This window comes from Tamandua tetradactyla, chromosome 1, assembly GCF_023851605.1.
Source record: "Tamandua tetradactyla isolate mTamTet1 chromosome 1, mTamTet1.pri, whole genome shotgun sequence".
NCBI lineage: Eukaryota > Metazoa > Chordata > Mammalia > Pilosa > Myrmecophagidae > Tamandua > Tamandua tetradactyla.
This window is the reverse complement of record NC_135327.1, coordinates 137,069,101-137,081,850: the sequence shown is the minus strand read 5'-3', so window position 1 is coordinate 137,081,850 and position 12,750 is coordinate 137,069,101. Positions and strand designations below refer to the sequence as shown.

At 33.2% G+C, this 12,750-nt stretch overlaps 1 protein-coding gene across 8 annotated transcripts in view; it reads left to right on the top strand.

The window, feature by feature from the left end:
* The window catches only part of CD36 (CD36 molecule (CD36 blood group)), a 91,124-nt gene that overhangs the window by 41,620 nt on the left and 36,754 nt on the right, over positions 1-12,750 (top strand). The window contains exon 1 of one of the 8 annotated variants that reach the window (XM_077152871.1): positions 7,281-7,362. The exons of 5 other annotated variants lie outside the window; for them this stretch is intronic. The gene's annotated coding sequence lies outside the window, so the exon portion shown is untranslated. Of the gene's footprint in view, positions 1-7,280; positions 7,363-8,724; positions 9,110-12,750 lie in introns of those variants that run through there. 2 more of the 8 variants (XM_077152626.1, XM_077152285.1) reach the window with 2 other exon arrangements.

Genomic DNA, 12,750 nt, shown 5'->3' with positions numbered 1-12,750 from the left:
GTATTTGAGCACTTGTTATGAATCAGGCACTATTTAACCCCAGGGGATATAATGGTAAACACAACCAACGTGGTTCCTAGTGAATGTATTATGGGGGGAGGGGTTCATTGTGATCTACTCCCTTGCAAATCATGAACCAACAAAAAAATAATGAATAGAGGATTTTTTTGGAGCACTTTCTATGGAGAGGACACTAAGTGTTCTAAGGGAACTAATTCTCAAGATATATCGATGAATAAGATACAACAACAAGATACTTTATGCTTCATATTATAGTAATATCTGTATTTATTACATAAAAATGTAGAAAACTATATTGCAGGAATATTTTTCTTTTCCTTTTTGGTAGAGACTTCTGTATCTTATTTAATGAGGTAGAACTTTGGTTAGATGTTTTAAATGTTTCAAGTACGTGAAAATACCTGTGATCTAAATAAGTCCAGGTTTTACAGACTGTCAATGTATTAATTTGGATTCTCTCAACTCCAGCTAGCTAAATGAATGCCTGGATTTGTCAGTCCACATAATTGATAGTGCAGTGTTGGCACTCTTCAGGCACAGTTGGATTGACGTGCTGGCTCTTTCTTAACTCGCTCAGCTTTTCTTTTTATTTGGTTGTTGGTTTTGTCACTTTCTTCAGGGGTGTAAGATGGACCCAGCACCATGAACACATGCTTCCTTGTTCAGATGAGGCCAGCATGATAGTAGAAAAGAGTCTGGCTTTAGTGAGTCCTGAGGGGAAATGTTTGTTCTTATAATATTTCCTATTTAATTAAGTAATGGAAAATATTAAATAGAGCATTGACAATCATAGAGGCGGTAATGTGTTAATATCTGCACATTCTTTATAAATAATATAGAAGCAGCTTTCAAATCTTTCCTTCTGAACTCAGCATTAAGGGGAATTTCTAGAAGCTACATCCAAAACATGTGGCATCTGGAACTCAAGGTACTCCTCACGACACAAGATGCTCCGAGGATCTGAGGATGTGAAGTTCTTGAGGAAACATCATTATCTTTATTTCCTCTAGAAATGCTTAAGCATATTGAAGGATTCCTGAAATATGAGTGTATTGGGAATCTGAATTTAGTCAGATCACTTACTAACCTTCATCTTCAAATACTGAAGCAATCCCTCAACATGCCTTAACACGTCTGAGAATTTTTCTGGAAAGAGTTTATCTACTTTCAGTTTAAAATTTATCCACTTTAGATTATGTGAAGATTGTCTAAAAGACTGACATATCCTGTGGTGGCCTCTGTGTCATGGAAAGAAGAGGTTTCTCAAGTAATTAAGTTGCACTAAAAGCCTTATGGAAAAGAAAGTCACTTACAGTATTAATTCCCCTAATCTAAATGACAGAGATAAGCCAGATAAATTTAGTAAGAAATGAATCGATCTTCCATTTTTGAACTTTAATAGCTTGAGGAATTTAATTACTTTAATTTACGTAGGTTGGTAACAAAGATAAATCAGCAGAATAAGATTCAGATTTGATGAAAATATTTTTTCATAGTTCTTGGAAAGCCATTATTTTGTACGGAACTGCCAATAGAGGCTGGATGACTTTGAGTATTTCAGTATTAAATCCATTCAGTGGTTAAAATGAACTTATCTACAAAAGGAGTGAAGAACCAGATAAAATCATTATTTCTTCTAATTTAGGAATATCTGTGCTTTTCTAAGTGCAATTACAGTAAATTAATGTGAGTGCAATCTGAAGCACACATACCTAAAACCACGGATCGTTTTGAAAGGTAATTGGAAAGAAAGATTAAGTAAGATGTCAAATAGGCAAGTGAAAGTCAACCATAGCTGATAAATGTGGGAAACTGAGGAAGAAAATAAAGAGAGAAAAATAAAAGGAGCTTGTAAAAGAGAGGTCTTCATTGAAAGTTTATTATAAAATCAATCTTTTGGGACATGCTTCTTTCTGATATGGGAAATAGTTAACAGTTTTTAATTTTGGACCAGATGATTGGGGTAGTTTCTGCATTTTTATGTATTTATTTCACCTCAAAGGAGAAATTTTTACTCACTGTAGTCCTTTTCCCTCTAACCTACTATGATTGCCCAATATTCCCTGAGGAGTTGCAGAAAATGAGAGGAAAAACAGGCCTAGCAAGGATCTTGGATCAGGTCCAGAAAGTGTTTTAATGCTTGGAATACATGGAGGATACTGCTCCAAGCCTCTTACATGCAACTTGGGAAAACAACGATATTCTTAGCCTATTCACTCTTTACAGGAAAGCACTGCGTGGTTAACAAAAGGAGTATTACAAATTGTACTGAAATGTACTCAGCCAATATAAGCATCTCAATTCACATTAATATCTTTGCCCCTGACCTGGAAGAACTGTGAGTAGGATAGTTTGTTTACTTAAACATCACAGAACTGAGAGACCTTGGGCTCCAAAAGACATGAAAATTCAACTTGTGTCCTAGCAGTCTCCGAGGCTGTTTTCTAATTGTGCAGTATGAAAGTAGCAGACTAGTAGAGTCCTTTGAGAGTGACATTCCAAAGAAATTCGTGTGTCATTACCTACTCTTGGTTCCTTAAGTCACAACCTGAAGAGTTACATTCACAAATCTGAACGGAGATGACACAGTAATTGTGTTCTGAGCGCGTGGCTGTTTGTTGTACAACAGTGAGGGTGAGACATCTGCACGAAGCCAGCGTTGACTCTACATAAACCTACCTAGTAGAGTTAGAAGGCTGAAAATCCTTCCTATTTAGCCACAAGGTAAAGTACCTTATCAAATCCATCAGGTGGATGCAAGATAATGTGAAGAATTCTCGAATGCTACTACCAAAATTTCAGGAGTGATGTGAATCCGAATAAGTAAGTCAAGAGTTTCTATTATGAAAAATTTAGGTGTGGGAATTCCAAGTTTATAATTTATTTCATTCAGGCAGATTACTGGCTAACACAAGGGTATATGCATGATAGTTGTGGGATTTCATTCTTTAAAAATGATTCTGAATTTATAACATGTTTTATGCGTTATAGGTAGATGGCCACTTTGACTTTTGTCTTAATTCTAAAGTTGAAGATTTCTAGAATATATTGATGGAAATATAGAAACAAAGCAACTTAACCCATAACGTTTCGCTTCTGGAAGTTGTATCAGAATGCGTGTGTGTGTGTGTATGTGATATTATTATATGAGGCTTTGTTCAACTGAAAATAAATACATTAAATATGTTTAGGAAAAGATGTTTCCACTTTGAATTCTATGGGTTCTTGGAACTCTTTAAAAATATATTTCAGCTTCTTCAAATTGCTTATTTGAGAAGGTGCCCTCCAAAAATCTCTCGACCTCTCAGAAAACAAAATCCTCGACTTGTCCAAGAACAAATTCTTCTCCTAAATCCCATTGAGAACCAACGTGGAAGATCTTTTAATTTCCCCAAAGGGCTTTATACACTGTTTTACATTCCTTCAAAACTTCTAGCAGAAGTTGTTTTGTCATTCGAATGTAGGGTCCAAGTGCCAGAGCTAAAAGATGAGACATCTCCATTTAAAAAACAACAACAAACACACAAAACAGAAATAGAAAATCATTTAAATGGTTTATTTCCTGTGGGATGATTAAAAAAAACTTTTATATAGCATGCTTCTTATTCAGATTTCACAACTTTTAAAATATATATAAAATAAGACCCTCTATTCCTGCCTTTGGTCAAGTGTGCTTGTGCATGTGTTAGTGTGTGTGTATACTTGCAAATGTACGTTTAAGTCTACCAGAAAGACATCATCTAAGTGTTATGCATCTTTAAAGTTAAGGTAACAGCTAATTAGAGGATATAAATGTCAATTTAACAAAGTTTTTAAAAGACAGAATTGACAACATAGTTTAGTATGCCTATTTATTAAGTGGAACAGAAATCGTTTTAATCCTCATCATCCATCAGACTTGTGTATACATCTTTCTGATTTTATACATTCATCATGATCTTTAGCTTTTTCATTGACATTTAAACAGAAAAAGTAACATTGCTATTTTAGTATTTTAAGAAACATCATTCTGATCAAGCCAAAAACCAATGCAAATGAAAATGGATTTTTCTAACCTTTCTTAAAAAAATGCTTTTACTTTGTTTTTGAAGGCCCCACATCAGCACTATCTTAATTTCAGGGCTTTTAAAACATTTCTCACCACTAAAATTTGTTCTACCCTCAATTACTTTGAATTTTCTGTATTTCTATGCTGTGGAATTTCAAGTTCATTGACTGAATTTTTTTTATGTGGCTCTCATCAACCAAACGATTGTTTCCCTGTGATTTCACCACACCAAGCATGGGGTCTAGTTGCTCTTTTACCTGAATATGCTGTCCATAACATAGCCTTTCATTTTTTTTTAGTGTAACTTAAATGTTGACATCTGTTCCTCTTGCAGAGATTCAAGTCAGTTTCACAAACTGGTGAAGCAACATTTTTAGATGGCCTGTGAAATTTACATATTGATCTGGCTCTGTCCACACAGATATTCTGTCTACAAATACAGAAAAATTGCTCTCTCTTTACTCTTTTGTACACACAGCTCCTAACATTGGCTTTTTTAAAAATGTAGGTAAAGGTAAAGTTATCTTATGTTTTAAATGCAGTGTGTTTGGTATCATCCTGTATTTTGATTCCTTAGGCTATGTGGCTTAAGCCTAAACTTTAATTACCCCAATATTCTGCATTTTTCCTTAAATACTGGCCTTGAAATTTTGTTTGAAAGATGAGAGTGGAAATCTCCATCCTAGTGTCTCACTCCTGCACTGGAATTATATTTTTCTCTGGTACTTTTAATATTACCTTTATGTATTATATATAATTTATTTCTGCATGTGAGGTGCCTCCTTTCTACATAAAGCAGGTAGAAATAGAACAGAGGTGGAAACATCCACTAGTTTATAATCTCTCTCTATGTATGTGGGCATGCACACACACAGATATAGACACACACATATACATATATATAAAATCTCCATGGCTAGTTATCGCCTACGAATTAATACAATTAATGCAATAAAACACATTTTGTCTTAGAATCTTACATGGGGAACTGAAATTTGTAGATCTTTAGAAGGCATCTTTGTGTTTCATTTATTCTCATACTAATTCTGTTGATTGCCACTTACAGAATATGGTCACTGCTCAGTGCTTGCCTGCCAAATTTAGATATTTTTTTTCTCAGTGTACTTTAAGGTTACCTAAAATTATTTGGAATCTGTAAAATTAGGTTTTAATGAAGAAATTATCATTTTTGTCCAAAATAAATACAGGGTCTAGAAACAGTCTATTGGGTTTTAATCCTTATTATACAACAGATGAGCTATGTGACCGCAGGTGATTATCAACAGAGTTTAGCAAAGCAGAATACCTGGTAAATTGGGTAATCCATGTGAACTCCTTGGCTTGACAACTGATGGATAAGCCGCGGGATATATGCCCTGTATTATTGCATCATCATCTCCATAATTGACAAATCTTTTCAATCTAGAGTTATAATGCATGATATACTGAAATACTTATCATTTGCGGAACTTTAAATATTTGGATCATTTAAAATAAAATTTAAAAATTTTACCTAATACCTATGTCTACCAATACCTTACATCTGCGTACAGCTTTACATTTTTATTTTTAAATCTACCGGCTGAGATTCTGTGTGGTTATCTTTTTGACAAAAAAAGAGGAAATAAGGAATAGAATGACTGTATCTTGCCCAATTCACTCATCCTATTTTTACTGCAGCTATGAGCAGAACTTGGACCATGTGGTCCCTCTTCTAGAACTCTAATGATGAATCTGTTATTTTCTTAAATATTTTGCAATGTATGCTATTGAACTTACTCTAGACTTCCTCTTTTAATTCAAAAGAAGTGTTACAGTCTATGAACCTGCTTATCTAGATTACTGTCATGAAGGATTAAACAATAAAAATGCTATAAGACAGCCTATTATTTTTCATATTAGTTTCAAAGCATGACACAATACCTAAAAGGAAAAGAAGAAAAACAAGCAAAGAACTAGAAAGGATTTTTAAATGTGCATTGAATAGGGAATTATAATTTAAAAGATAGTGCATCATTTACTGTGGAATGTTTAGCAACATTGGAAAAAGAGAGTTAACCCATGATACCAGAATATCCCTAAAACACATAATATAAAAAGAGGGTCATTGCAGAAACTATAAATCAATATGTATAATTGCATATACATATATTTGTATTCATAAATTAATACAATTACTGGAAGAGTACACATTCTGATCTTGGTTACTTCTGATGAACACAATTGGGGGTTGAAAGAGACTTCTCATTTTTATCTTCTCTATAATCTTCAATATTTCTCATTTGCCTTCATTACTTTAATTCCCTAAAAATAAACATTTGCTTAAAAGACAATGATAACCATTTCGAGTATTTCTCAAACAAATACCATTTGTCAGTCCCCATGCTAAGCATTTCATATTGTCACTCTTAATCCTTCCCACAGTTCTGTGAGGAAGACATTCCTACTGAGGCTGAGAGAGACAAAGTACTTAGTGAAAAGTAATACTCGTAGGAAGTCATAAATTCCAGATTGAAACCTCAGTTAATTCACCTTCAAAGCAGATATTCTTGATACCACTCAAATCATTGCATATTCATAGTCTGACCAAACAGCATAATAGCCTCAAGTTTCCATTCATTCTCCTTTCAAAATGGTATTATGATTATAATAATCTTCAGGCACTTATTTCAACTGATTATCAACTATGAAACTACTGGAGTAGTTTCCAGTTCTGGGGATTCATCTGAGAACTAAACAGACAAGCAGTATCTTTCTTACAGACCTTCCGTTCAGAGCTTGCAGAGAGGAGACAGGTTTGATCCCAGATACTATGTGGTTTCTCCCAAAAAAGTTCCCAAAGAATTGTGCCTAGGCTGACTTTGATATATTAAACATTTTTATCCTGCCACTCTAATACATTTATCTAGTGCTATAGTGATTTACATAAGGCAAGTTGAATCCTCACATAAAATGCTATATTCCTTCAGAATATGATGTGTGGATAATCTTTTAAAAGTGAAAATCCTACTTTCTTTACTCTAAAATGAATGCAGCATTTTGCTGCCTTATTGTTCAAGGTATATATTTTAGTAAAAACTTAAGTACGTGGTTGAAGATTTTACTCACTGAGGGCTTTCCGTTCTCGTGTGCTAAGCTACAGGAAATGTTGTCTGTGGGATTGAATACTTAGCAGCTGCCTCTGGGAATGTAAATTTGATTCTTGGACTGCTCAGGGGAGTGTGTGACATTTTCCTCTCCAGAGAGTCAGAGGATTTGGATGGCATTAGGCTACTGATTAAATAATGATCCAAGTAAGTGCAGTTCAATCTAGGTACCGATTTAGTATGTATTTTTAAAATATCTTTAATAGTTTTCATATCCTCATTATCATTTTCTGATTTAACTCTCCATTCAATATGTTTAATATTCTTTAAAATACGTACCATCTGAAGTTGTGTAAGTTATTTCTTAATTTTCATATTGGAACGTGTGCATAAATTAAGGTTGAGCAGAAAATATCTTTATTAAATCAGCTTAACTACAGTAAAGTAGATATTCTTAATAAAAAATTCATTAACTAATCCTTTGTATTACCTTTTGAATGATACAACAAAAGCAAAAGTTCAGTTATAAGGGAATTTTGAATCTGTGAAGTTACCTGAAATTTCTATTTATTCTTTTAAAATGAGAACAATAAATCATAGTGATTTGTTATAAGGGCTTTTCTACTTAATTCTAATGAAGTGGTCTGAAATTTGAATGAATATCTCCATGTACCTAAAGCTTTGTTTAAATTCTTACTATTATTTTTGAAATAAATATGTCAGCAAAAATGCTCTGGGGAAGGGGAACAGTGCTTGAATAAAAGGGTGCTTTAGGTTCCTTTCCAGTTCTATCTACTGCTTACAGGGAAAGGATTCGTTATTGGGTACAAATGCCCAGAAGAGACAGCATGAGCAATGATAAGGGCTGGTTTAATTGTTATCTAATGGACTAAATATACTTCTGGCATTAGTGTTAGCTGGCTTCACTTCAAGGTTAAGTTGGAGGCATTTATCCAGCTGGTCTGTCTAAGAGATAACAGTTTAACCTTCTGAAGATTTTTGCCCATTTGATTCTGAGAATTTCTCTGTAAGAATGGAGTCTTATTGTCAAGGGACCCTCTTTCCCCAAAGTAAAGGGCCTTTTATTTTTATTAGATATAAAAAAAATAATCTTTTAAAGGGACTTAAGTTTTCAGTTTTTAAAATAAAAGTTGTCATCCTAAATAATAACTCCATGTAAATGTTTTTTAATTGTTGTATTTTGGCTAAAGAAGTTTAAAGAACTTTGTAGAAGGGGATTTGCTGTGTTCATGAAGATTCTGTAAAACGAACAGAAAATGATTAACAGTTAAGAATTTGCAGCAAGAACAATAAACTATTTCCTTTACTATAGTCTGTTTTTCATCCTAGTTGTTTGTGCTTTTAAAATTATTAGTCTCAAAGCAATTCAGATTAATACTGTATAGAAAAGAACATTGCATTTAAACTTTATGAGATGAATTTTACAAGCTAAACATAATAGGGAAGTGAGAATTTGACTATACTCCAAAATTTACCCTTCCCATCTCATGAGCCCAGTTCATCATCTGGAATAATGATTGCATAATAAAACAGAGTATATTAGGGTGGCTAAGCAAGTCAGTTCCCTTTGTCTCTCTGGCCTCTGACTTACTTGGTGGGGAAATGACCAAAAAAATAGATCCTGTGCATCTCAGATATAGGAATGAGTTCTCACCAGACTATAAAAAATAGACCCCTTTGAGCCAAAACAGTAGTGTATGTGTGGTTTACTTTCCTTTCTTTTTGTCTTCCTCTGGCAGCAAACCACACAGTGGGATCTGACGTTGTAGTCTTTTTTTTTTTTTTAAAGGCATATTTAAACTCTTACACACTTTGTGCAATGCGGATTGCAGTGTAGGATTTTCTGCATAATACCGTTTTTTTTCCTGTTAAAGAGTACTCTGTTCAGAGGTTGGAGCATTTGCTTGAAAAATCCTCCTTAGCCTTATTAAAGGTAAGTTGTTACACACTTGGTAGTATTTAAAAAATAAAAACATTTCTATCTCCCAAAAGATGGGAGGTGACATTGCTATATAACTACTTTTAAGAAGAGTTTCATAAACAACAAAAACTGAAAAACTAATTGTTTACTTAGAGTCACTGCATTTTATTGAAAATCAGCTTTGTGTTGTTTTCCAAGTTATTGATTTTCTTACATTGTATGTAGGAAATTTTGTCCAATGAACAATGATATTTCACTCCTTGATGTTTAAAATCTCATATTTATCTATAATTATTTACTAATATATAAACGACTTAGAATCCGATTTTGATTATTATAAAACTTTCATTGTATACTTAAACTGTTTGTCCACATTTTTAATTTAAAGTAACAATAATAATGAAGATCAATATAATGGTGTTTTGTTATTATAGATAACTTGATACACTTACGTAATATGTTTTCCAGGATGCGATTTTTAATTACTTGTTACTTTACAGAGTTATTAGCTTGTTTAATTTTCAGTCTGAATTGCACAATTCTTGGTGTACCTGATTTTATTTATATGATCAATGCAATGTGCATTTTGGATATGTTCTTTATATGGAAGCACCTTAAAATAAACAAATATATTGTAATGGCTACTGGGAATGGTAAATTATTATTAATTCAAAATAATGATCCTACATGTAAATAATTGGCATACATTAGTATAAAATTTGGTAGCAGAATGAGAAAAAAAACCCAAATTAACATTTTTGGCTATGTGAGAAGCCGTTACAAGCAACATTGAATTATCATCTAAAGCAATACTTAAACAGTGGATGAATCATTCTAGAGAAATTAACTGAAAGACTCAATTTATATTAGGTGAGTTCATAAATACTGTAAATGGCATAAATTTTCTAGAGCAAATCTCAAACATTTTCTGAAGTTATCAAATAATATATCAAAATATGTTTTTAAAGATTTTGGGGTACTATTTAGGCCTTTTCTACGTGGTTTTAAGTCAGTAATGTCAACTGAATCTGAATGAAAACCTGGCTTTAATACTGGTTCACAAAGTCACCAAAATGAAATATTTGAAAATTTTGTTATATAGAGAGTCCAGTGGTCTTTTGGAAATGGGAGAAAGATAATGTGCAAATCTTTTCATTTACCAGAATCATTATTGTACCAGGACAATAAATCAAACACGTAACCATCAGATAACAGATTAGCTCGGGAAACATTGTTATTATAATTGGAGAGGTATTTGGACAGAGTGTACTGAAAATTTTGTAATTACCCCAGAAGTTAGAGTCACCACCCTAATTTTTAATGAAAATTTTTTACCTTGTTTACTCAAACACATTTAAATCTTGATTTTTTTTTCCCGGAAGGAACTTTGTTGCTATTCTGTAAGTGTTTTCTGTTTTAATCATGAATTTAGCTACAGATAAGGCTAAAACTTTTAATGGGCTGTGTTCTAAGCTACTAGCTGCTTTTCCATTTGCAAAATATTTTAAGTTCCTGTATATAAAAATAATAAATAATTTCTTCAGATGTTATAGTGATCTAAGTGTTTTAGATAGTCAATCCTCTATATGTAAAATATGCACATTTGTTTTTATTAAATGAAACTTTATTTGGCCAACATGAAATCACTTTTTGTTATGCTATGGTCGTTCATGATAACATTTTATAACAATGTTGCATAGTAACAATAAGAATTGCATGCATTATTTCCATTTTATTTAAAACTTACAACTTTAGTTGACATATACCAATTTTAGAGAAAATTGAGCCATAGAAAAACTAAAATAAGAAGATGAAGAATGGAACATAGGTTAGTCTAACTTCAAAGCTCAGAACCCTACCCGCTGGAACTTTATAGTATCTATCTGTTTATATTAGAATTCTGGGTATAAAAAAAGCAGACACCTATAGTGCTTCTGTTTGGATTTCAAATGTTAGGAATGGTCCTAAAAAATTCTTTCTCAATCAATATGACTCAAAGAGAATCATTTTAAATCAGTAGTAATCCCCGGTTCATAAGACTTCAAAATGTGGTCTGATTTCTACAAGGATCCTTAATATAATATATGAGGTCTGATGTACTTATTGTTTTAAATTTTTAAGTTTATCACCAAAACAAAATTTCAAACGTGATATTTGAAAAGCATAATTTAGTAAAATATATTACTGTCTTATATTATAGGTGTCTAATTTTTTCTATTCTATATTATTACCCTTATATATTCTGATGAGATGGAAATGTATATATAAATATATCAAAGAATTGTGATAACTTCAATAAGAAAATATGTCGGTGATCTCCTGATCCGGTGGTTTTGATGCTTTTCGGGAGAGCCCTTGGGCTCTGTTGGGGATGATTCAGAGTCCAAGAAGGTGTGACTAGCAGGGTAAAGGAGCAGAGTTCTTGCCTCTGTCTTTTACCAGAATAGCTCTTCATTTAACTGTCTTTATATATTGAGGTTGTGTATAAAATTCAGCTTGGAAGGAGATTTCCATCCGTGAAGAGGAATATATAAAGCACTGGTTCAATGATATTCTATTTCCGGATGATGAAACTTAACCAGATGTATACGACTTGTACCCATTTCAGTAGCTTGGATTCAAAGTCCATCTTACTCATGCCTAGGGAGCCATGATGTGGTAGATGCACGTCGATATGGTGCAAGTCAGGCATGTAGAAGTTTAAATCCGAAACTTCTATAATTTATATTCAACTTGTTAGACATCCCCAATAACTCCAGAAATTGGGTTTAATGTACTGCTGTATTTCTTAGATAAGAAAGTCTTCCATGTGTCAGAAGAATGGTAGAGAATGCGGAGTGCAATACCAAGTGTGTGCTCTGGTTTGCTTTCCTCAGGGAAAGTGGAAGGAAGGCTTATGGGTAAATAGGAAATTTTAGATATCCACTGATTAGACAGAAAAATGCCATCCAGATCCTGATACTCATTCATGGTAATAGCACCCTGGAAATCTGAACACTTTTCAACTTTCATGGCCACCCCCAGGTAATTTTACATCTGGACCATACCTTTTCTGGGTGGAGTTACCCAGGAAACAGAGCTTTATATACACATGGGAATTAGTTTAGCTCCTCTGGGAATTTGCTCTGATGTGAGGAGTCTTATAACTCAGCCTACCACAGGCTTTTCAAACTCAGTTTCTATCAGGTTCTCAGTATAGTGAAAGAACATAATGAGCATAATGTTCTAGAAACACCTGTGGGCTTTACAGTAGAGAAAAGGAAAAAAAAAAGTTCTGCACTTCCTCTGTTCAAAAACATTCCAAGCAAACAGGAGCCACTCACAAAGTAGTAGGGTTTATAATCTATAAAATGGGTAGAAGAGAGCTGGTCTACCTATAAGATTGACAAGGGTATGTGATGAGTGACATCTTAATACACTTTCCATTTTCCCTTACTTCTTTATGCAAGTCTCAAGTATTGGTTTTCTTGCCTGTGCCTGTGCTTATTCTTTCCTTTCAAAGTTTATATACATTAAACAGGCAGTAAATTATTAATGTTTTGCTAATTTCTTATAAAGGACAAATAACACATAGAAAAGGTTAAAAATTCATTCAGAATTAGTAGGTGAAAAGCAATGACCTATTTTATAGGTATAGTCTATGTTATTAAAAA